The sequence below is a fragment of the Ceratotherium simum genome, chromosome 14 (assembly GCF_057802395.1).
Source record: "Ceratotherium simum simum isolate JZ-2026a chromosome 14, ASM5780239v1, whole genome shotgun sequence".
NCBI classification, from domain to species: Eukaryota; Metazoa; Chordata; class Mammalia; order Perissodactyla; family Rhinocerotidae; genus Ceratotherium; species Ceratotherium simum.
Window position 1 is genome coordinate 40,619,516 of NC_141913.1, and position 26,931 is coordinate 40,646,446.

The 26,931-nt window shown below is 37.9% G+C and overlaps 1 pseudogene; it reads right to left on the reverse strand.

Moving 5' to 3' along the window:
* Positions 1–3,479: 3,479 nt before the first annotated feature.
* LOC101407041 (nitric oxide synthase-interacting protein pseudogene) lies at positions 3,480–7,072 on the reverse strand (annotated as a pseudogene).
* Between the last annotated feature and the right edge of the window lie 19,859 nt (positions 7,073–26,931).

The window sequence follows — 26,931 nt, forward strand, 5'->3', positions numbered from 1 at the left end:
CTTTTTTCCAAGTTAGTTAACAGGACTGCTACTGAGTTGCCCCTCTATAGTTAGTGACCTCTATGGATTTCAATGTATGTACTGAAGGATATTTAACTGAATTATCAAGATGCTCCAGTTTCATGCTGCTTTTAATTCATCAAGACTTGGGAAGGATATGGCATATGCATCAGAGAAACTTTAAATGCTTAGAGCTGTTTTTCAGTCCTTTTAATAGGACAAGTAAGATAACATCATCTTCCTAGCTGAAAAGCATACTTTGTGTAGTGATTAATAAATAGAGCTTATATTCCTATGGCTGGGGCAAGATTCCTTGTGTGGAGAAAGTTACTAAGTGTTAGAAAAAAGGTGGATGTGGAGATACCAAATAGCTACTAAACCAGTGGAAAGGAGGGTGAGGTATGTGGATGCCATTTCATATCATCAGAGAAGGTACTAAGGATGTTTAGCCAAGACCTAAGTTTAAGGGAGAAAGAGATAGAGGCACGTCTGAAGAACTAGAGCATCCAGGAGGGAGGAGATTGGTCTTGGAGTGCTCAAGAAGGCAAAATTTGGAGTAGGGGGTCAACAATTAGAGCTATATGATATATGAGGCATATGATAGTTGAATGGCTGGCTTTTATAATAGTGATCTTCCTATTCCTGGAAGCATCAGGAAAATGCCAGAAAATCATCAGAATGAATCAGAAGTGCCATAGAAGAGATTCTTGCATTGGTGTGTGTAATGAGTGTGAAGGTGAGGTTGGTGAGATTGTCTCTCAGGCCCCTTCCAAATACAAGATTCTTGAATTGAGGTACAAGGAAAAGCTCTGTCTCCCATAAGTGTAACTCTCAGTGACTGGTCAAACTGCTCGATATGCATTCATTCATTCACATAGATCCTGACTTGCTTCAAAAATATTTACATCAGAAATTTCCACCCTTATTGACTAGGGAATTACCATCACCTCCTGGAAGCCCAGTTAAGATGCAAACATGATTATAATAACAGTTTAATAATCTCATTTGATCCCTCATAACAACCTCAATGAAAGAGGTAGATGAGATATTATCCCTATTTTACAGATGAAGAAATTAATTTCAGAGGTACTATGCTACCTGGAGAATGAAAATAGGGCTCATTAAGAGATCATGAGACCTTAATGTGGATGGATGAATTTTCTCATCAAAAGAGTTTGTACTGGGAATTCTATCCAGCTGCTGTGACTGGACACAGGAACATTTTTATGGGTATGAAGAACGAGAAGGATCTAGAGTCCTGCTGGGCCAGTAGAAGACCCCTAAGAATTTACTACTGGTCAAAAACAAACATTACCCTCTTCCCAAATCTGTATAGGGCATGTTGAAAGCTTACTCTATTGGAGTTGACTGTGCTAGTAATTTCCATGTGTTTTCTTATTTAATATTTGCAACAACACTATGAGTATTATTATCTCCATTTTAAATGAAAAACTTCAGTAGATTAAAGAAAACCATTTAAAAAAGAAAAAGGCAAGCTACAAATTAGGAGAAATTTTTTGAAACACATATTGCTATCCAGAATATATAAGGAACTACAAATCAACTAGAGAAAGATAACCTGATAGAAAAGTGGGCGTTTTAGATTCCTCCAGGAAAGCTTGTTTATGAAGCAAATCTGAAGTATTAAACTTAAAGCTGCAAGGGAGAATGTCACCTTTATAAAGTCTTAGAGGTGTTGCACAAGGAGAAAGTTAGGAAAGCGGATTGGTAGGGTTTTGAAGTCTGGGCTTAACAGTTTAGGGAGATCTTTCACAGCAAGAAAGTGGTTGGGATTGGGCTAGATTTGATACACAGTAATTTAGAGCCACTAGATATAGAGGGCAAGGGTCAGAAGACAAGCCCTTTTGAGTAAACTATTGTCCTGACAAGAGAGTAGTTTTTCCAGATGAGCAAACTGTTTGCTCAGATGACTTGGTATGCGAGAAGCTCCTGAAGCTAACAGTGAAATTATGTTGACCCAGGCCATCTCGTCTTTTAAGTTATGTTATGTTGGGCCATCTCAACAGTTGAGAGGTCTCAGTTTCAGCTCCCTTTTCCCCTCACTGTTGTAGTCATTCTCCAGCCTGAGCTGGAGGATAGATCATTACCCTCTGTGGTCAGGATCAATCCAGATCCATGTCATTGATTGAGGTGTTGTGATCATATATCAAGTTTCTGGTAGTGGCCATTTCCACTTTTATAAATATTGTGTATTTCTGTTCTTTCTATTGGATGATCATTCTTGGATCACTAGACAAGGTAGGGGCTAATCATTTGAAACAGAGGAGATCTGAGCAAAAAGAACACTAAGAAAGATTTTGATCAGTTTGCAGTTCACTTCTAAGCCATCAAGTCAAGTCTGCTCAAATTAAACCAGATTCCATTTCCAATCTGAATATCTGAAGCGTACATAGAACCAAATGTAGGAGCATTAGCGAAATTATATCATTGCTCTCTCCTGCCTGTCTTCTCGCTCTCCCTCTGTTTCAGATATTTTTAATAATATTACAAATGTCAACATGTAAACACAACATTCTCCCCCTTAGATGGCATATGTTCTGCCTTCAGAGGCCAAGAGTATATCTAGAACTGCTCTGTTCTGAATCATCATGTGGTCAATCTCATGAACTCTTCAAGTGAGGTGTTCTTTGGTTTTAGAAGCATTAACTAGCTCACTTGTTAATATGTGAACCAAATAAACATAGGATGCTCCCCACTTTTCAGTTCTCCTGTACATTATGTAATGAAGAAACTTAAGGAGAAGAAAGTATCTCAGAAATCAATGTCAGGGGTTAAAGTTTTGTATCTCAAATTGCGAACCAATTTTTCTCCTTCTTGAATTGTTACCTAGAGAGCACATTGGCTGAGAGAGCAAACAGTTGAGCCGAAATGGACCACGGATGATGTTAGGGATTAATCTAAAGGCAAACATCTGTTTATGAAGGTAACAAATCCCTGTCCAGGCTGCAGGCAGTAGCCAATAGGCTGTTTGCTTAAACCCCTATGTTTGGAATTCTTGTAGCTGGAAGTATTCTTAATTGATACATATTCCTATGGTAAACCAACATAGTGTGTCATACTTAGTGAAATATTCGATGCATTCCTATTATATTCTGGGAAAATTCAAGGATGTCCACTGTCACTACTACTAACAATACAAATAACTAATATTTATTCAGTAGTTACCATGTGCCATGAACTGTACTAATAACTTCACATATTTACTCATTTAATCTTTACATTGGCCCTTTAAGGAAGAGATTATTAACATCCTCATTTCAAAGATAGCGAAAATGAGGCAGAAAGAGATCAAGGTAATTTACTCAAGCTAGTTACCAGTGAGCCGGGATTTGTACTCAGGCAATCGGGTTCCAGAATTTTTGTTTTGTCCCTCACGTCCAAGCCTGTTTCTTTGGTCTCCTGCGCCCTCAGTGCTGCATCACCAGCCGCGACTTCTCGGCCTGCAAAGCGGGTGCCAATCACGGGTCTACGATATCCTTCCAGATCATCTTCTCCACGCGCTCAAGAGTGACCACGGCCCCGGAGGGCCACAGCACGGTAAGGCATTGCCCAGACTGTCGTGGTCACTGTGCACACGTGGTGCTCAATGTGTGCAATGAGCCCCACGTAGTGCAGGGAGCCCGAGCGGCGTGAAGCGCACGGACTTCAGGTCCGACTTTTGCAGTGTCGTCTCTAACATGCGTCAGGTCCTGGTGTGCGATGGCTTCTCCAGCTTGGTGGCCTTGGTCTTGAGGGTCAGTAACTGGATCCAGAAACTGGGCAGCGCTTTCTCCTGGTCCTTCCTTGCGAGGCCGCAGTGGGCCCTGGTCAGGCATCATCATTCCCCCAGGCAGCCTTGGGTGTGGCGGGGTTGAGGGGCTGGCTCACGATGGCCGCCTCCTTCTCCAGGAAACCCGGCACCTGGTCCTGCAGGGGCCGCTGCAGCTCCTTCTGCTCCTCATGCCGGGTGCCCTGCTGCTTCTCGGAGGCCTTCATCTACAGGGTGCTCTCCTTCTTCTGGTGCAAAATGTACTCCAGGATGGCCTTATGCTCATACAAGTAGCCATCTGTGGTGACGACAGGGTTGTGGCAGGGCTGCAGAGAGAGGCAACTGCATTCAAAATCTTTGACAGCGTCCTGGCTCCATCGAATGTTCTGGGTCTTGTAGCCTGAGGCCACTGTGTCTTTCTTCTGATGGTAAATGCAGACGGCCCCTGTGGTGCAGTTCTTGCCTCGCCGTGTGGTGTCATCCTCACAAACCCTTGTTCCTTTGTGGCTTTTTCAACTATGCCTCTGCACCAGAAAGGAACTAGAGAATTTTGTCTCATGTTAATTTAGCCAGCTCTCTTTTGATTGGTGTTTTCATGCTTTATCTTTTCCTATCCTTTTACTGTTAACCTATCTATTCTTTATATTGAAAGTTGATATTTTGTCGGTGAGAAATAGTCTTGCTTTTTATCCTGTTTAACAATCTCGGTCTTTTACTTGCAGTGTTTAGCCAATTTATATTTAGTGTTATTATTGATATGGTTGGATTTAGATCTACCATTTTGCTACTTATTTTCTAATTGTCCTTTCTGTTCTTAGACCCTTTTTCCCTCTTTTTTTGCCTTCTCGTGGGTTCACAGAGTATTTTTTTTTTAAATGCCACTGTTGTGATAAGCTCACCATGTATCTAGATGAATAAACTCTTGTCCTTATAAAAGAGTTGTTTTTCCAAATGTGCAAACTATTTGCCTACATAAAGTAATTTGCAAGAATTTCCTGAAGATAATAGTGAAAGTATTTATTAAGTTGCAGTCTTATCTTTCTGCATGAGGCTCTCCTGGATCAAACAGTTACAGTATATTGACTCAGGTCATTTCAGTTCTCAGCCCAAATAGCTAAGTTTAATTTATCCACAGAGTAGGAGAATGGATAAAGTATGGCATTGTTACATGCTTGAATATTATACAGCAGTGAAAATTAATGTAGAAATATAAATTAACATGAAAATGATGAATCTCAAAAACAGTGAAAAAAAAGTTAACGGATACATACAGTATGAAATCATTCATGTAAACTCAAGAACACATAAGTAGTAAAACTACAAATAAAAACAGAGGAATGGTTAAAGCAAAATTCAGAATAGTTCTTTGCCCCTTCCTCCACAAGGTAAACTAAGAGAAGGATGTGATCAGGCAGTATCAAAGCGAGAGCTTCTGTATGCTGCCCATTTAATAAGGTGAGTAGACTATTCATGTTTAAACTCTGTATACATTATGTACTTTTTATTCTTAAAAGTATTCATTAATTTAAGAAAGCAAAATGCCAAACTTGTATAGTGCTCAAAACATACTCTGTCATTCTCCTCCCTTTTCAAATCAAGTATCACCTGGCATTCAATCACCAGTAAATGGGGGCATTTTCAAGTGGCCTCCACACTCCAGCTCTCAGTTTTATCTCTGCAAGTTAAGGAGAAACTGTTTTTATGATCACGCACATTCCTTACAGAAATAAAATGCTTTGATTTTATAACTATATTTGAACCTGCCAAATGCAGACTTCTTGGTTTCAATTAATTGTAGTGTTCTAATTACTTGTTTGTGATTCTAAGACTTCTATTAGGTTGAATCTTAAATAGGGTTCACATGATTTTCACGTAGGTGGTAGGAATAAAGGTCAAGAAACACCTCTTGGTTTTAGTGGGTGGTAGAAATATGAGCCTGTTAACCTTTTTCTTCCTATAAAAAGCTTTGTCTGGATCTGAAGATTTTTCATGTGTATAATTTTTGATGTTTTTCATGGAAGATTTGCCTTCGTAAGGATTACAGCTTTCAGGAAACTAGAAACTGGATTAACTCTCCTCTCTCCTTCAGTGCAGGAACTAATTAGGCTTTGATTTCTCTCTGTGTCGTTAACATGAATATTTGACACAGGAAAGATTTTTGCAAATATCTTTATGGCAAACTGTGTTTTTCTCTGATTTTCCACAAGCCAGCATTTCCCATCTCAGAGATAGTTACAACATTAATCAAGGGCAGCATGTGTGTTGGATGAAATCATGTACACACAGCCGTGGGGAGCTGGAAATAATTGCTAATGAACTTCAGTCACTCTGGCAGAGCACACAGCCTCTGACATCCTGCCTTGCCCCACTTTTTCCTCTCATTCTCCCTTCACCTAAATCACCAACTGGATACTTTTCAGTCTTCTCCCATTTTTCTTGCCCTTAGAATGCTCAGACTACAGCCACCAGGTTCAGATTGCTCATTTCCTTTTTAAGGATTTGAATTTGATGGCAAGGAAATTTAGAGGCAAGGCTAGCGCATCTGACTATAGTGTTAAGTCCCCAAAGACACAAGGCCTCCTGAAACCCTCTTCAGATGCTAATATTCACACAAAGTGCCTCTGGCCCCAGCTGGCCTTCACCTGCATCCCTGACAGCCAGGAGCCTCCAGAATGAGGTCCTGGTTTCCATAAAAATAGGAAGGGCACACACGGTAAATGGCACAGATCTAGCACAAGCTATAAAATTATTTAAAGTCGGCTTCCAGTCAGTTAAAACTAATTGCTGCGAACACAAAGCCCAGGCAGGAGCCCCCTTTCTCCTTCCTTTTTTGTAATTCACTTGAGACAGGGTAGCTTGAATCCTCCACTAATGCCCACACCTAAAATTATACGATGCTGCTAAATTTAAGATGCAACCATCTTGTTAATATTCAAGTATTTTTTAAGCACAGGAGAAACGTGCTATGTGGTAGTATGAAAAATATTAATGGGTCATTTAGAATTGCCCTTTGGTTTTTTTTATTTTATGGGGGTACCTTGTTTAAATGTAGCTTTATTGTTATTATTGCTGGTCTTATGGCTGATTTTTTGTTATTGGTGGGTATAGTTTGCAGCCCATTCATTCTACTTTCTGTAAAACACATTTGTAAATGAAAAGTCACTTAATTCACCAACATATTCTAGGATTCAGTAAGCTGAATACATACAAACCAGGAAGACTCCTTTCTTCATGCCCTTTTTTGGACTGGTTTAGAGAAGGGCTGTACAATCCTTTTCCTGACCATCCCTCTTCTTTCCACATGGTGTAATATATAGGATACCAGTGAGGAGAGCAGGGTGCTCCCTTTTCCAGATCTCAGAATTCTGCTCCTGCTTCCCCCAAGTTTGTAGCTAATTCATGAGACCCTTTGTTTAAAGAAAATTATGATTTAAAGTAATAGTTCTCTTACTCTTTTAAGATTAGAGACCCTCTTTGACATTAAAAAAAGAAAGTATTCATTCAAGATTTCAGATGCCTTTGAGTTCCTATTGCCTTGGAATATACATGGATAATATGAATTCAGTAACATCTTAAAATGAACTTATATTTAGCTAATTGCAATTACATCTTTCTATATATTAGAGAACGATTGTACATATATGTGCAAGACATTTGTTAGGTCTACAGACAGTGTTTAGTACATATATGTGTGGATTCCGGATGCCTCTCAAAATCCTTATGACCTTTCCAGGAGTCCTCTATCTCTTCCCTCAGTTAAAGGACTAAGATTCTAGAGGGAGAAAACTCAAGGTAAGGAGTCAGGAGGCTACAGTTTTGTCTATATTCAGTTGTTTGTACTGATTTTGGCATTTTAACCTCTTCAAGCTTGTTTCCCCATTGTAAATTAAGGGTGGCTTTTACCTGCCATATTTATCTCATAGGTTGTAGTAAAAGTGACATCCAATAATACTGACTAAAAATATGCTTTTCAAAGTATAAACCCACTATTCAGGGTGCTCTTATCTACTTAATTAAGGCTATACATTTCAGGCTATATATACTTTGACAGAGTGATAAAGTATAAATATATTCTCATACCAAACTAGGTGAGGAAAGCTTTGAGATACTTTTTTTTTTTTTTTTTTTTAGCTTTGAGATACTTAAAAAAAAAAAGAAAATATAATGCTAAAATTAAGAATTGGTTTAATCTCAAAATGCCTTAAAAGTGGCAGTGTTATTTTTCCTAAAATTCATCAGACCTCAGAAGAAAGACAATTCAGCGAAGAGGAGCCAAAATGACTTTCTTTTTCAATTTGCCCGCAGTCAGAAGACGTATGCTGAGCACATGCTTCCTGCCAGGGTAGTGCTTGCTTCTCAGGACTCAGGAACAGCTGCATTTAAATCTGTCTGTAGACTAGATAATTCCTACACCAAATATTTCTTCTTTATTCGCCTCTTTCCCTCCCCTACTTTTTTGCCCATACTTCTCCCAGTTTTTTTTCTTTAGGGAACAGCTGAACATTTATGAAATTTTAAGTATTAAATTTGGCTACTTACTGTTTGTAGATCCAGCTTTAATAAGTTCCAGGAATAGTAATGCTCTTGTTAATGTAGCTTAGGCTTGAATTATTTATTCTTTGGGGTTTTATATCATTATTATCCACTAGAAGGAGGAATATGTTACTTTGCATGTTAAAATGAAGTCGTTCCATTGTTAACCTCAATTTTGCTAACTAAATAAACAGAGAAAGAAATAAATGGGAAAAATCCATATCTTCTAGCAGATTCAGCTTAAATGACTGTTTCTTAAACATAACCAAAAAATAATGTTGGCGTTAATTAGTATCTAGCTTAAACCAAAACTTTTACCTTTATATATTTTCTTTATGCTCTTTAACTATTAGTTTTTAATCCAGTGTGCCATTATTAATGAGACCTCACTTTATGAAAAAGAGACGGATTCTGTAAAGTTGTAGGTAGATTTTGTTTGTTGGTTACTGGTAAACTGAATGTTATTTTCCCATTGAAGTTCCAAAGTTGTTTTACTTCATTTAAGATTGATCTATACTTAGCTTCCTGTCCCCTCAGTACTTGTAGTTCTGCAGTGGGCAGACTGCAAAAGGAGGCAAGCCACTCTGGTTCTCTGAAATAGTAAAGTCACCACTGGTTTGGGGGAGAAATGGAAAAATATTAGAGGGATAAGTAGGTGGTGACTTAGCAGTGGCACAAACGAGTGAGTTATACCATAAACAAGTATGAAACATTTGTCAAATATGGACAATAATATCATTTGCTTAGAGAGAGAAAGCAATAGGGCTCTATCAGGATGCTCTGTGGCACACTTGAGCAGAGGATAAAACTTCTTTAGCAAATATATGGTTAAATTGTAAAGACCACTTCTACTTCCAGGAAGATGGAATAGATGTTGTTTTCCCTATCCTCATGTGAAATACAACCAAAAACCTTGGACATTTTAAAGATTCAATATTATCTGCCTTAACATCTGAAACCAGGAGGGCCTCAAAAGACCTAACCGTGAGTTCCCCTGTTCTCACCAGATATGCTGTCTACCCAGCAGGAAAGGCTCCCCACTGGGCTCATTCCTTATTAGCCAGACTAGCTACTCTCCACCTGGTCCTCAACCTAATGGATTTCACTTCCCTGCCAGCCTGCAAAATTATTCGAACAAGCCAATCATATCCTCCCATGGGAACGAGGGATCACCTCACTCCATAGAGTTCCTGGTTCCTAGGGGAGGAGTGATTGGCTTGTTTGAATAATTTTGCAGGCCGGCAGGGGCCTGCCTCCCACAACCTGTACTGGTTCACTCTGTTCCCCAGTGCATTCCATGTGATCTTTGTGGCATCTAGGGATTTCAAGAATCAAGGAATATCATGGTGGTGAGTTCACTGGGTTTTCTTTCTGTCTCATATATCTCAGACTTGGAGCTGAAGAAGATAGCAACTTGGAAACACAATGGGTACAGGAAAAAAAAAAAGTTTTAGCCTAAGCCTGTTCTCTGTGGTCAGAAGGACCAGAAAAGGGGGCAGACTAGTAAAAGAAAAATATTTAGACACTAACCACTGTAGTATGGTCAAACACGACAGAAAAAAGTGTAGCTCCCACCCCCACATATAGGGGTAAAATCTGAGGGGCGAACCTAGACTTCCGCTCTCACCAGGCTGGAATGAGCCACACAGACTTGCTTACCAGAGTGGTGTCTGAGAAAGCTGAGTAGGGAGCTGGGCCTATCATCCGTGCTGGGTGATGACAATCCCAACCCCCTTGAAGTGTTAGTGGAGACCACGTGGTAACTCTGAACTTCCGCCCGCCTCCACCCAGCGGTAACTGGGGAAACCTCTCACTTCTAACAAGGGTGGTATCAAGAGAGGCCTGATGGGGACCTAGAACTCGGATCCCCACTCAACAGTACAAGGAGCCCCTCCTACCCTTTGTTACTGATGGACACCCAACAGGGAACCTGGACTTCTACCCCTATCTGACATTAATACAGAAGCACCACTCTTTTCCTTCTGGAATGATGTCAGTAAGCTGAAGCAGACGGTTTAAATAAGAACCAAAGTCTCATAACATGATACCCTAAAAGTCCAGGTTTCAGTGAAAAATCATTATAAAAAAGAACCGGGAAAATTTCAACCTGAATGAAAAATGACAATTAATAAATGTTGACAAATGGTTATATGAATTGATACAGAAAAAGCATTTTACAAAATTCAACATCCATTCATGACAAAAACGCGCATCAAATTGGGAATAGAGGGAGACATCCTCAACTTGATAGAGAGCATCTACAAAAAAACTTAAAGTTAATATTATACTTAAGGGTGAAAAATTGAATGTTTTCCTCCTAAAATCAGAAATAAAGCAAGGTTGTCTGTACTCACTACTCTTATTCAAATTAGCACTGGAAGTTCTAGCCATTACAATAAGGAAAGAAAAGGAAATCAAAGGCATAAAGGTATTAAGGACAGATAAAACTATCCTTGATGGCAGGTGACATGATGTTCTATGTAGAAAATCTTACAAAAACAACTCTAGAACTAATAAGTGAGTTCAGAAATGTTATAGGGTACAAGATAAACATATAAAAATTAATTTTATTTCTGTATAATAACAATGAACTGAAATTAAAAATATGATATCATTTACAATTGCTAAAAAAAAAGAGAAAACAATACTTAGATGGAAACCTAAGAAACATATACAGAACTTGTATGCTCAAAACTACAGATTGCTGATGAAAGAAATACAAAAAGATCTAAAGAAATGGAAAGACATACCATGGTCATAGATTGGAAAACTCAACATAGTAAAGATTCTAGTTCTTCCCAACTTGATATACAGGTTTAATATAATTCCTTTTAAAATCCCAGAAAGACTTTTTGGGAGCTATAGAAACAAAATATTCTAAAATTTAAATGGAGAGGTAAGAAACTAGAATGACTAAAACAGTTTTGAAAAAGAAAAATAAAGTGGAAAAAAATTAGTCTACACAATTAATAACAGCTTAGTAATCAAGACTACTTGGAGAAGGTATAGACAAGTAAATAAATGAAACAGAATAGAGAACTCAGAAATAGAACCAGACGAATATGCCCAACTGATTTTTGAAAAAGCTACAAAAGCAGTTCAGTGGAGGAAGGATAGCCTTTCTAACAAATGGTGCCAGAGCAATTGGACATCCATAAGCAAGAAAAAAAAAAAAAATAGAGCCTTACATCGTACCTTATAAAAACTGAACTCAAACTTTATCACTAATTTAAATATAAAATGTAAAGCTATAAAAGTTCTTCTCAAAAGCATAGAAGAAAATCTTCAGGTTCTAGGGTGAAGCAAAGAGTCCTTAGATTTGACACCAAACACACCACTCATAAAAAGAAAAATTGATATATTGTAGTTCATCAAATTAACAACTTTTGCTCTGTGAAATATGCTGTTAAAAGGATGAAAAGAAGCTACAGATTGGGAGAAAATAGATGCAAATCACTCTCCAGTAAAAGATGAGTATCTAAAATATAGAAAGAACACTCAAACCTTGATAGTAAAAAGCCAAATATTTCAACTAGAAGATGAGCACTAGGCTTGAAGAGACATTTCTCCAAAGAGAGTGTAAACATGACAAATAAATACAAGAAGGTATATTTAACATCATTAGCCATCAGGGAAATGTAAATTAAAACCATAATAAGATATCACTACCTACCTATCAGAATGACTATAATAAAAAATAGTGACAACACCAAAAGCTAATGAGGATGTAGAGAAACTGTAACTCATACATTACTGGGGGGAACGTGAAGTGGTATAGCCACTCTGGAGAACAACTTGACAATTTCTTAAAATACTAAACATGCAATTAGCATATGGCCCAGCAATTGCACTCCTGGGTATTTATTCCAGAGAAATGAAAAACTTATGTTTATACAAAAAAACTGATAAAAACATTCATAGCATTTTTGTAACAGCCAGAATCTGGAAAAAACCCAGTTTTCCTTCAGTGGATGAATGGTTAAACAAACTGGTACATCCACACTATGGACTATTATACAGCAAAAAAAAAAAAAAAGCAACACACTATGATATACATAACAACTTGGATGAATCTACAGAGAATCATGCGTGAGCAAAAAATCAATCCCAAAGTTACACAAGGTATGATTCCTTTTATATAACTTTCTTGAAATGACAAAATTATTAAAATGGAGGTCAGATCAGAGTGGAGGAGAGGAGAGTGTAGAGGGGAATATGAAGGAAGTAGGTGTGGCTATACGAGGGCAAGATGAAGAATCTTTCTTGTGATGGAAACGTCCTGTATCTTGACTGCATCAGTGCCGATGTCCTGGTTGTGATGTTGTCCTATAGGTTTGGAAAATGTTATCATTGGGAGCATCAGAGTAAAGGAGTCATGGAATCTCTCTATACAATATTTTCCAACTGCATAGGAATATACAATTATCTCAAAATTAAAAGTTTAAGCAATTATAAATATCTGGCTGTATCCCCTTCTAATTTTCAAGTAAGCTACTATATGATTCCACAAAGATACCTGTGAAACTGCAGAATGATCTTCACTGTGTTGTATTAGTCTCCAGGTATGGAATTTCTTCATGATCCCAGTTGGTGGTTGTCTTGGGTAAATTTTTAAAATTCATATTTCTTCTGGTTTCTTAAGGACAATGCTATCTTTCTTATGAATGATGTGCTCTCGATGAGTATGACAATGCTTTCGTGGGACACCATATATTAGAGAAAAAGCGAGCGAAGTTTTCACAGGCTGGGCAGACTTTCACCTTCATGCCACCAGAATGGGTCTCAGTGGGAAGTAATGAGATTGTTTGAAACCATCGTTTAATAGTAATAATAAAAAGAAAGCTCAGAGGGATGGAATTTAAAGCCCATCCATCATATCAGTAAACAAAATTTGCATTTAGAAGGGGCCTCCTGTTTTTGCCCATTAAGTGCACACAAGAGGTTCTGGTAGCTTTTGATTTATCACCTCACATTTTCGGGCTTCCCTTTTCTTTAAATATATAGCTATATTTCAAATCCCAAATCAATATGCGTGGTGTTGTACTGAATTTGAGGCAAGCAGCAAAATGAAAAAAAAATAGTTATAAGACACAATTTTATAATCTTTCACTGAATTACAGTCTTACTAAAAGGCTAGAGATAACAAGGTACAACTTTCTCCATTTTCTTTCTCCTCCAAAGTTTAGCACTAAGAGTTTCAATGTCAGTCCCACAGATAAGACCACAAACATTTGGCACTGTGAGCCCCTGTGATGCCATTTCATATCTCTATGGCTTTGGTTATGCTGCTTCCTTGCCCTGGATTACTATTGTCTTTTCTTCCCTGGCTAACCCAAATTTATCCTTATTTCAATTAAATTATCTCAGATTAATCACTCACCTCTTCCTCCAAGAAGTCTTCCTTGAATGGTCAAGCATGAGGTAGATGCCTTCTCTTTCTCTTGGTACCCCGGCTTACATATATCAGAGCATTTTACCATATTATGTGGAAATTATCTCCACTAGGCTAAGCACCTTGAACAAAGGAGCTGTGGTTTATCCAGTACTTTACACAGTGTGCTCAGTAAATGTTGGTGGAATCGGGGCAGTGGTGAAACATTTATATTTTATAGTTGTCAGAAAAGTGGGAGCAGATCACACAAGAAAAGTAAGTGAGTTTAGTAGATTTTTAGTGTAGGGAATCCAGTTTGAATTCAATGAATAGCAACAGATGTCGTTTACTGGATGTTTTCCATGCCTGAGCCTTTCTAAATGAGGAGAGTGACTTTCATATTTTCATTATTACTGCAAGATTGTAAGTGTTGTAGGGACAGAAACTCTGCAGCTCCTGCTTATAGAATTAGTTCTCAAACATGGTGTCTTTGCTTCCAACTTCGATTATTTCCCTAAAATAGATTACTGCAAGTAGAATTGATGAGTCAAAGAGTATGTACATTGAATTTTTTTAGACATATACAATTTAAATCCCTATTTGTAGCTCCACCAGATTTCATTTTTTTAAAAATAAATGCTGTCATTGTAACTAAGAAAAAAAATAGGAGTGAAAACTATAATATAATTTTCGTTAATATTTAAGTAATATGGCTTAGAGGTTAATAACATATTATCGTGTCAGACGCACATAGTTTTGAAACCCAATTCCAAGATTGCAAGCTGTGTGACCTCAGGAAGTTTGTTTAATATCTCTAACCCTCATCTCTCAAGTGGGATTAATAAATGGTCCTCATCTTGTAGCAAGATTGGGGAAACATTCCTGACACAATGTAATTACTCAATAAATATTAGCTTTTAGTTTTACACGTATTAGTCTTTCATTATCAGTGAGGTTCAGCATTTGTCTGTCTATTAAAAAATTATATCCCTGCTTTTCAGTACCATCTTTCCATGTCCTTTATTCATTCATATATTGGAGGTAACGTTCTCTTTTTTACTGAGTTCTAAAAGTTTACCATGCATAAAAGATAGGAAATCTTTGTGACACATGTATTTTGAGTATTTTTACCTAATTTGTACTCTATCATTTGATGTTATCTATAATATTTTGCTTTTATACTCAGAAAGGTAGTAGGCAGTTTTGCTCCCCAAACATTTTTAGCTCTGCACTTCCCTGCCCCCTTTAAGTTAAACACAATCATATGGCTTGCTTTGGCAATCACATGTGAGCAATAGTGTTTATGTCACTTCTGGGCAAATGCTTTAACAGCCAGCGCACAATTTCCTCTTCTGCTCTGATCATGGCAGCACACGTAGAGATGGAGACTATGTCAGCCCGTGTCCCCAGTGACTAAAATAAGTGGCATCCCCCTACCTACAAAACATGTAAATGAAACAAACCTTTGTTGTATTGAACTACTAAGATTTGGGGGGTTGTTTATTATTGCAGCATAATCTAGCCTATCCTTACTAATGCAAGGACATTTTTGTTCGGTTTATTATTTTTTTTAAATGTAGTGACATTTAGCCATCTTTTGCTTAGTAGTACTGCCTTCAATATTATGCTGAGAAAGTCCAGAAAGACTGTTCTATTATTAGAGTACCCAAACACAACTGAATGGCTTTTTGAGGTAGTAAGTTTTCTGTACACGAATGTTTTTAAGCAGAAGTTATGGCTGTGCATCAGGAATGCTGTGTAGTTATTGTACATTATGGGAGTAATCAGAGGAGTTGACCTTTAAGTCTCCTTCCAGCTGTTTGGATACTGAGTATAATGCAGAGTTACTACTCTCATGGGTCTTGCAATGTACCTCAGTATCTGCAGAGACAAGGTAGAACCTGCAGAAAAGAGTCTTCCATCTTTTTCCAAATAATCAATGATAAATATGCAGATAAAATAATCCCCAATTTGTAGAATAGATGTCAATTTTCTTGACTGTATATTAAATTTCTATGCTCTTCAACATCTCTTCAGTGACTGGATTTGGCCCAAACGATACAAAACAGAAAGTAATACTTGCATAACTTGAACAGATTCCCTTTTGAGAACTTTTGAATTTTGCTATTGTTGTTGTTGTTTGACTTATTCTATAGGCTGAACTAATAAGTCAACACAGGTTTAAGAGATGTAGAATTCTACTGGATCCATGCAAGAGGATGGTTTCTAAGCAACATTAATTACAGGGAACAATATTTCTTACCTCCTCCAACTAGGGTGCACTTTAAGAAGTTGACACAGGGGTATGTGCTACTAAAGTGTTGCACACTTTATTTTATTCCTTTATTCTCCATGCCACCAAATAACCCTTGAGTATAGAGCAAGCTCTCCCATTCAAAGGGGCTCCGAGAAGGTAGTTTCCACCTGCTATTGCCATCTCTCTCCTTTTATTCCTCGTGGTTCTTGAGTTTTGAGGGGAAAAGACTCAATAAGTTTAAGACTAAACAAAGATAATCTGAAGAATTGTATAAAAATATTCTTCCAAATGATGTATTTAGGTTCTTTGAAGAAAAACACCAAGGGATGGGCTATTAAGAAAATTGTAACCTCATCAAATTTTGATTAGGAAAATTTCTGCTTTTGTCAATTTCATGTATATCATTTTAAATTATTTTTTTCCTTCATCATGGTAACTTTTTTGTTCCAGCCTCTCTCAACTTTTTCACCTTTGGCACACGAGTATGTGTGTGCGTGTCTGTTGCACAGAGAAGATGTGTTGGAGAAAGCAGGAAAGAAGCACAATTGAGTCCTTTTCTACCTTGATGTTACAAATATCTGAAATTGTAGCTTCTACAAAATTACCCTCTAACTTTTACTTTTTAATAGTGATGTTCAGTGGCTAATTTTATGTACCAGTTTTAAATTCCTATGTGGAAACATTCCAAAATATATAACATTTTCTTCAAAATTCACCTTGATTCCCATTCTGAATGCAATTTTTGAAATTTAAGTATGTGTAAATTTGCTAATCCCTCCTCTCTGTCTCCTGTTTTCATGATAGTCTCTCAACTGGGTTCACCATGTCCCTGTCCAGAGTCCCTCTGTTGTCTTCTGTAGAAATTAAACATCCTGTGTTCTGCTGGTGTTGAGAGATATAATTCCCCACTGATGAAGGGCTCTAATGATATAACTTCTCTGTAAACACCCTTTAACTCTATGCAAACTTTTAGAGCTATCTGGTGCTACCATTTCTGGACAAAGTAAATCAGGTTGGTTATTGATTGGCTTTTTCCATTGCTGACCTAGAATTTAGCTTTTGGGGGTTTATGTCTTAAATATATATCTCTTTACTATAGATTTAGCGGTGTTTTATGAGGAAGAAAAATGACATATGTGGATTCAAACAGCCTTCTTCTCACAGAAGTTCACTAGATTCTATTTTAATTATAGTGATATATGGTTATATAACCTTTACCTTTTAGACTGGGGTGCTTGTTTTCCTATTTATTGTAGGAAATATGTTTACTTGGTGTATGTGTGTTACAGGAAATCAAATTTGAGTTTACATCAAACTTATAATATTTAATCAAGTGATTATAACTTCACTTCTTAGTAATTCAACAAATATAAAAACAATCAGATTCTCTTGAACAGAGGAAAGAACACCTGTTCTCCCCTTTCTTCAAGTACAGTGAAAGTTACTCAAAATTTTCATTTTAACAATAACATTTTAAAACACTGTGAAGAATCTTGACTTCATCTTCACTGTAGTAATTTTTTAACTAACTTCTAATACTAAGATGAAAAGAAAGAGAATATCTAATTTTTGTCCTTGATACGTTTGTATTCTCATTCAAAAGATAAAAATAATTATGGAATATGTATGTAATTGGGAATAAATTGGATATTTCAGAAAATAAGAGTAATGGCTTTTCATTCATCTGTAATACCCCTAGAACTAGGATTGTGTTTACCCTCACACACCTGTATTTTTTGTGTCCATGTTTCCATGGTTTTATTACATACATTTAGATGTATACAAACTGTATTTTTAAATGATTTCCTTTAGATTGTGAATCCCTTAAAGATGGAGCTATTATTTTGTGTGTGTGTGGTTTTTTTTTTTTTTGGTGAGGAAGATTGTCCTTGAGCTAACATCTGTGCCAATCTTCCTCCATTTTGTATGTGGGGCACCACCACAGTATGGCTTGATGAGCGGTGTATAGGTCCATGCCTGGGATCCAAACCACGAACCCCAGGCCATAAAAACAGAGTGTGTGAACTTAACCACTACATAACTGAGCCTGCCCCATTATCTTTTGTGCTTTTAAACCTCACCCTATGCCTTTTCTAGCATAGTGCTAAGAGTGGTACCAATTCCTGTACATTTAATCAAGTTATGGCTAAATTTTTATTACTTGGAACCTGCATAAAGACCAGGTAAAACATTTAATTATCCATAGAGACTAACCATATTTAAGAGAAATAGACAAAAATCAATAAAATAACTTTTATTTAAACATTTCCTTTAAAAAACCACTTGGGGCCAGCCTGGTGGCGCAAGCAGTTAGGTGTGCACGCTCCACTGCTGCAGCCCGGGGTTCGCCGGTTCGGATCCTGGGCGTGCACCGACACACATCTTGTCAAGCCATGCTGTGGTGGCGTCCCATATAAAGAAGAGGAAGATGGGCATGGATGTTAGTCCAGGTCCAGTCCTCCTCAGCAAAAAAAGAGGAGGATTGGCAGATGTTAAGTCAGGGCCAATCTTCCTCACAAAAAATAAATAAATAAACAAAAACCAAAACCACTTGCTTTCATCTGGTTTCCTAGGAGTTGGTTCATGGATGGACAGTTCACATCTACACCCAGTGTCCCAGTCTATAAGGAATTTATTTTCAAGATGGAGGCCTTGAGGTGCAATCCCACACATGAAATAAAGTTCTTATTTTTCTCATGAGCTCTACTTAAATATGGCAGATTATTTTTGAAAGATTATCTTAAAGTAAATCATCTTTATTTACTGAGCTCTTACTCTTTACAAGATATTGTGGCAGGTACTTGGGGAATACAAAAATAAGACATAATCCTTGTCGGTAAGGATTAGAATTTAATTAAGACACAAAATATCCACAAATAAAGATTTCAGCAACAATTCAAGTGCCAAAGGAGGATGCTCTGTGAGTTCAGGCAGAGAGAATTCATCAATGATACTACTACTAATAAAGTTAGCAAACATTTATATAGCATATATTATACTAGGGCAGTACTCTGAACACTTTACATATATTAACTAATTTTAATTTTCACAATAAATCCATGTTGTAGGTACCTATTTTGTTCATTTAAAAGATGAGGAAACTGATACACAGGACAATTGGCAACAAAGCCTGGAATAGAACTCCGATTAACAACATTATGGAACATCATGGAGGGGCAGTAATGTGAATTGGAACATGAAAAATGTTAATGCCCAGAAAGATAAAGAAAATTAGGAAGAAAAGTTCAAGATCATGTGAGTCAAAGTTTGAAAGTAGGATATGCAAAACTAGCTCAGTCTTACAGGAGATGAGATATCTAACTATAAAATGAACATATAATTGATTTTCCAAATGAAACCACCTTTGAGAGTGAAAGGGGCTGCTGACTGGATGTGATGTGTGGACAACAGGCACAAACTGTAACTGCCCTATGCAAGCTGAGACCCATGGCCATCCTAGTTGTGCCGCTCGCTCAATCATTAGAGCAACCCTCACATCCTTAGATTGGTTCTGGCTATGGGAATTGTGTGATCAGGCTGGCTACTTGTATGAGGCTGTGCAGAATGTAGGAGAGGAAAATAAGCTGTAGCCCTACTTTCAGGGTTTGGCTCAATGTCTGCACTCCAATGCAATTATCTTTGACAATCTGACCTCCTGAACTTTGGACTTTGCCTTCTTAGAGGTGTTTTTCTTCCTGCATTCTTTTTGCATTAATGAACTTCTATGGATACAAACTCTGATCTGCTGGAACTTATGCAATCCACTTCATTATTTGGAGTATGTCAACAACTGCAGAATCTGACCTACACACTTTTTGACTTATGGAACTTGTCAGACTCTTCCTGCAAAACCTAAATTCTATCTTTGGTAAGTCCTAGCTATTTTTAGCTAGATCTGGCTCTTTACCACCTATCAGAGTGGTGACTTTTTAATACAGTGTAGTTATGGGATGAAAGTTGGAAAGGGTCCTGCATGGAGTGAGGACATTTTCCTGTAGATGGGGAATAGGGTTTGGAGAATGGGTTATTAAGGGATTTTGAGCAGAAAAAGGGCAAGATGAAGGTAAAATGGATCTGCTGGGATATGTAGGATAGATTACAATGGGAGACTGAGGACAGCAAACCAGTCAGGTAGATATGTAATTGTCCATAAATAAATTGATGTTAGTTCTAAAGTGGCAGTAATGTGAATCGAAGAAAAACAAGTGGAAGAAATATTGCAAAAGGAGAATCTTCAGAAAATAATAACTTTTCAAAACCTGGAATGTGGCATAGAGTTCTTTGGGTTCAGTGAACCAGTGAATACTCTCATTGATTTATTTTGTGTTAGATTGAGTGAGGGAGAAAGTGCTAGTGTTTCTTCTTTGTCTTCCGACAGAACACATCATATTAGAATGTATCTTTTTTTTTTTTTATTGTCTGTCAACCACATTTTACTCAGGATCATCTCTTCCAGAGCCAATGGGGCATTCAGCTTTTCATCTTCAAGATGTATCTCACTGGCTAGAACAGGCTGGCACAGGAAGCTGCTTTAAGTGATAGCTTTGTCAGCTTAGCTAAGAGAGAACTGTGTTCCCATGAATTTTCTTCTCTGTATGGTTCCAGGTTAGGAGCAGGAGAAATTTACATGAGATTTGGAAGGTAGAAGTGAAATGGAAGCCATTTTTTATGTTCTGAAGGTTGGTGCATGAACTGTGATAGCTTGCACATATTATTGCTGATCTGCTAGTTCACCTTGTTAGCATTGGGCATCACATGATAATCAGGAGCCTATAGAAGCAAGACTTTGAGTGACTAAGAATATGGCATGGAATAACAAGTGAATGTAAGGAGTATAATGGGATTAGTTGTTTGCTTTTAAGTGTGGGGGAGAACTTAGGGAAAGAGAATGATGAGCTCAAGGCTTTAAATTCCCAGCTCAATGTCTGGGAAGAAACCAGGAAGCTCTAAGACTGCCCTGAAGGAAACCCTTTTCTCCTGTAGCCTCATGGCTGAGATTTCTGAATCTTAAATTCAAAATCTAAACCTGCCAGTGGCTAAATTACAACACAATTGAACTCCCAATCTCACAGAGTCTCTTATGTTAAAGTTAGGGCATTTGTTTAGAAGGAGTGGTATCTTGAAAACTGTGTTCATCTGTGTAGATTCTAGTGAATCTGGGGATGTTGGACCCCTAAATTTTACTGAGACTCTTTCATCAAGGAAGCAGCCTTTCTGTCTTCTATTCCTGTCTGAGCAGGTCAGTATCCCCTTGCATGAAGAACATGAAATGTGCCCAAAGGTATTTTCCTTTCAGGGGACTATTGTTCCTCCTCAAGCCCAATACATAAACCTTCCATTGCTTCTAGACCTATAACCAAACCCAAGTCCAGACAATGCCTGGGAGGGTGAGACATAAAGTATGACCTATGAGGAGGTGCAATAGAGAAAAATTATAAGGTTTTTGCCAATTTATACTGACAGTAGCCTGGGGAAAATACAGGAATGGATTCTAAGTGTGTTGGAGGAGAGTGGAAGGAATAAAGTGTTGAGTTTGGATGAATTTGTTGACACGTTGATATGAATATATTGATATTCAGTAATTCTGGATTCAATATGTTACCTTGAGCAACTGGGGATCTCCCTAAAAGTCTGCTTAGTTTTTTGACTGAAACCTGTTCCCTAAAGTCTCCTATGAAGTTGAAATGCCAAAGTAAAAACTAAGTGAAGTAGAAATGCTAAAACTTCCTTGGTACATTGTAGAGGAAGATATCCAAAAAGCTTAGGGAGATCTGAATGCTAGAATACATTTCTGAAGTAAAATCTGCTTATCCACACCTAACGGTGTTCCCCAAGAGAGTCCAGAAGACAATTCCTTCACTCAAGCTGTGATAAAAACATTTCTGGGGAGAGTTTCTTTTAAGAGTTCTTTGATGGCTGTTCTCTGAATTCCTGCCTGTAACAGAAATGAGCTTGGAAGAGAACGTTGAACTCAGAATGAGAAAGTAGCTGGTTAACACTTTGATTTCAGCCTAAGCAGAGAAGCCAGCCACCTGTGTCAGACTCTGACCTACAGAAGTGTGAGCTAATAAATGGGTGTTGTTTTAAGCCAATAAATTTGTGGTAATTTGTTATGCAGCAATAGAAAACTAATACAAACATCAAAGGCCAAGCAGAGGCCACTAAAATTCCCTCTCCCTACCAAAATAGTTTAATAGTAATAACAACACATTCCTAAGGGAATTGCAGAATTACTGTCACCATCAAGGACTTGAAAGATGCAGGAGTGGTAATTCCTAAAAAAATTCCATTCAATTAATCTTTTTTGGTCCATGAATAAAACAGGTGGATCTTGAAGACTGACAGCAGATTATTGTAAATTTAATTGAATGATGACTTAAATTGCACCTGTTGGTCCAAATGTGGTTTCTTTGCTATGGCAAATCGATGCATCCCGTGCCATCTGGTATGCAGCTATTTGGTAAATACTTTTTCCCCTGTGCCTATTAGTAAAGACCACCAGATGTAGTTTTCTTTTAGCTGGAAGGGTCGTCAATACACCTTTACTCCCTCAAATTAATTGTCACCTAATATTAGTTTCTTATTGCTACTGTAACAAATTACCACAAACTTAGGGGACTCAAAATGAAACAAATTTATTATCTTACTGTTCTGAAAGTCAGAAATCCTATAATCAAGGTGTTGTCAGGACGGTGTTCCTTTTGAAGACTCTGGGGGAGAATTTATTTCTTTGTCAGCTTCAAATGATTACCTGCATTCATTGCCTCATGGCCCCTTCCTCCATCTTCAGCGCCTACAGCATAGCATCTTTAAAGCTCTCTGCCTCTCTCTCTCTCTGACTTTTGCTTCCATTATCACATCTTCTCTGACTTGCACCCTTTGTCTCCTTCTTATAAGAACCCTTATGATTATATTGGATCCACGTGGATAATACAGTATAATCTCCCTATCTCAAGATCCTTAACTTAATCACATTTGCAGAGTCCTTCTTAACATGTAAGGTAACATATTCACAGATTTGAGGGATTAGGAGGTGGACATCTTTGGGAGGACATTATTTTGTCTACCATATACCTCAATGAAATTTCTCAGGATCCTTTGATCCGAGACAGTCAACATAACCTTTTCAAAGTGAAGGGCATGTTGCTGCATCTGGCCTTTCCCACCACTAAGAAATATGCATAATAATTGATGGGCCTCTTTGTATTTTAGAGGAAATGTATATCTCGTTTGGGCATGCTATTGCTACCATTTACTAAGTAATCTGAAAAGCTATCAGTTTTAAATTGGGTTGAGACAAGAAAAAGAAAGCTCTGTAATAGGTCTAGCTGACAATATGAGCTGCTCTGTCTCCTAGACTATATGATCTAGCAGATCGAATGGTGCTTGAAGCGTCAGATAGGGATGTCTTTGGAAGACTCCCATAGGCAAATCACATTGCAGACCCTCAGGGTTTTTAGGAACATCACTATGCTAATCTCTGCACATAATGATTATAATTTTGAGAAACTACTTCTGACTTGCTACTAGGAGAGACTGAACACTTGGTCATGGACCACTAATTTCCATGTGACCTAAGGTGCCCATTATTAAATAGATGTCTGTAATACCATGAATAAATTTGGGCATACACATCAGCACTTTATCATAAAATGAAAGAGGTATATATAATATTGGGCTTAAGCAGATCCTGAAGGCACAAGTATGCTGCATGAATCAAGTAGCCCAGATGTAGCCTCAAGTAGCCCATGTCCCATACTTACACTGTATTTCCTCCTACCTCTTTTTTTTTTTTGGTGAGGAAGATTTGCTCTGAGCTAACATCTGTTACCAATCTTCCTTTTTTTTTCTCTTGAGGAAGATTAGCCCTGAGTTAACATCTGTGCCAGGCTTCTTCTATTTTGTATGTGGGTCACCACCACAGCATGGCTTGACAAGTGGTGTAGGTCCACACCTGGGATTCGAACCTGTGAACCCAGGTCACTGAAGTGGAGTGCACCGGACTTAACCACTGCACCACAGGGCCAGCCCTTCCTCCTCCCTATTAATGTGCACTTATGGTCTCAAGGAATTTCCCTATGATCAGTTGATTGATGAAGGAAAAAAGGACAGTGGTGAAATAATATTATTTATTTCATCTGGATTTTGCCTGGAAGGAGACATGGCTAGAATTATCTTCTACATTGATTTATGTAAAGCGTCAAGTGGTTTGGCCAGATGGTCAGAAATTTAGAAGAAACACAATTAGAAATTGGTGAGAAGGAAGTCTGGATAAAATTTACATTGGTACACCTTTCCAAATTAGCAGAATTTGTGAAGATATTTGTCATATAAGTGCTCACAAAATAGCAACTTCAGCTGAGGAGGATGTTAATAATTGAGTGGAGAAAGTAACCTAGTCTATGGACATCAATCAGTCTCTCTTCCTACCGCCATCTTTACCTAATAAATTCATGAATAAAGTGGCCAGGATGGAAGGGATGAAGGTTATTCATGAACTCAGCAATGTGGACTTTCATTCGTCAAAGTTGATCTGGCTGCCGCCTTTGCTTGAGTGTGCAACCTGCCAATAGCAGAGACTGACACTAAGCCTGTGGTAAAGTACCATTTTCTCATATCCTCTTATAAAAGTCAATGAAAAATTACTACAAGCCAAGATAGGTAATACTGCTAATGGCCCAAACCCTTCAGTAATGAAGTTTCCGGTCACCCTACCATGCAAGGAACCACAAGTGACTGAGGTGGTTGCTGAAGGTGAAGGGAATATGGAATGAGTAGTGGGAGAAGATGATTCTAAAATCTATATTTAACCATGGGACAAGTTGTAGAAATTGGGACTATAGTAGTTATGAGTATAGTATATCTTTCTTGTTTTGATATGAATCTATTTTCTATATTAACCAATTCAATGCTTCTTTCCTCCCCTTCCCATTTCCTTACCATTTACATAATATATGTTAATAGCGTTTAATTTTATATCTCACTATTTACTTACAGCATGCCAAAGGTAAGTAGGGGTTGTGTCATAGCCAGATGAGAAATGAACATTCTCAAAGGTAAATAGAGGGCCTTGTATCCTCTCTTGGAGAGAGTAATGGTATGCTTTCAGTTTTATGATGGTTAGTTACAAAAAGTTAGGTAAAGCATGGTTTTTCTATTTTCTCTTTGGAAGTTAAGCACGATTAAAAGAGGAACATGTAGGCCAAGTCGATAAGAAGTGAATTCTAGTGGCAGTGCGCTCTTTCAAGTTAGTTAAGCTGAAACTATCTTTTCCACAATTCCCTTCCCTGTATGCCATTAGATTAAGGTTGGTCTCAAGAGACATTTGTTCAATATGTGGAAAGTGGAAATAAAGCAGAAACCATTTTTTGCGCTCTGAAGTTTGGTGTAAGACACCAGGAACCGTGGCAGCTCATGCATTTTGTTGCTGATCTGCTGGCTCACCTAGTGTGCTGTATCACCCAGGCCTGCAACTTGTCTAGTTCCTGGCATATGTTCTCAGTGGCCTGGGCTGGGGGGGTGTGTGGGGATCCCTAGGGAAGGTCATCAGGCTCTCCTGAAGATCATCCGCATCACTGAAGCGGGAGGCTGTGAAATATGGACGCAGGTTCCAGTTGGGCCTCGTGGGTTCCAGTTTGTTTGTCCTCATGAGTTCTAATTTATGCTCATTTTCCCCCACTTACTTCCTGCCTCCTGAGCTAGTCAGCCTACAGTGACTTCAACTCCAAACCAGGCTCAGAGGTGACAGCCTTGCATAGACTTCTCCACCAACTGCTGTAATAGCATAAAATATCATTTTTTCTGTCTCTTCTTTGATATCACTCATTGAGTTTCTACTTCTCTGATCAAACTCTGACTGCTACACTTTATAATGTTTATTGAATGAGTTAATGAAATATGACTGAAGAACTCGCAACCTAACTTTAAAGATAACACCTGTTTTATTCTATGCAAGAAATGAAAGCACAAGGAATGTGCTGGGGGAAGGGAATAAAGTTGACCCTCAGAGACACAGTGGTTAGGGTCAAATAGTGCCTAAATGTGCACATAGAATTAAAGTTTAAGAATGTTTGGATTCTTAGGGTCAATTCCAGGTCTGGATAAAGAATATCTTATCATATCATATTGGTTCATAAGGACTCAGAAGCCAATATGAAAAAGGATATCACTGGCCAGAAATGGGACAATTTGAGGAACAACAATGATGATAACCTCAAAGGACTAAACCATTTCAAATGTCTTTAAATCTACAAGTTATAATAATAATAAAACAAAAACATATTCACTCTTGAAGAATGCTGGAAAACCAACTCATTACTTTGAAAACTTATAAATAAAAGAAAATAAATCAAACATTTTATCCTAGATTTCCTACATAAACTGTATCAGTGGGTAACTAAATAATAGAATAGACGAATAATACTTTCTTTTTTTTTTTTTTTTGTGAGGGAGATCAGCCCTGAGCTAACATCCGTGCTAATCCTCCTCTTTTTGCTGAGGAAGACCGGCTCTGACCTAACATCTATTGCCAATCCTGCTCCTTTTCTTCCCCCCAAAGCCCCAGTAGATAGTTGTATGTCACAGAAGTTGTTGCACATCCTTCTAGTTGCTGTATGTGGGACGCGGCCTCAACACGGCAGGAGAAGCGGTGCGTCGGTGCGCACCCGGGATCCGAACCCGGGCCGCCAGCAGCGGAGCGCGCACACTTAACCGCTAAGCCACGGGGGCCGGCCCAATAATACTTTCTTTATGACAGTTTTTCAGCTGATAAATGAAGAAGAAATGATAGATTTAAAATATTACCATTTTGCAACCACTAATGAATTAATAGAGGTAGGCATTCATCATTGATAGCTGCTGACATTACAAGAAGAGAATGTATCCTGATGAAATTCACACCACCACGAATGAATATTCTAGCTAAAAGTAGTTCATACTAATTTATACCAACTATCAATTTATAGTAAATAGTAAAAAATTTATAAAAAAATTAAAATAATT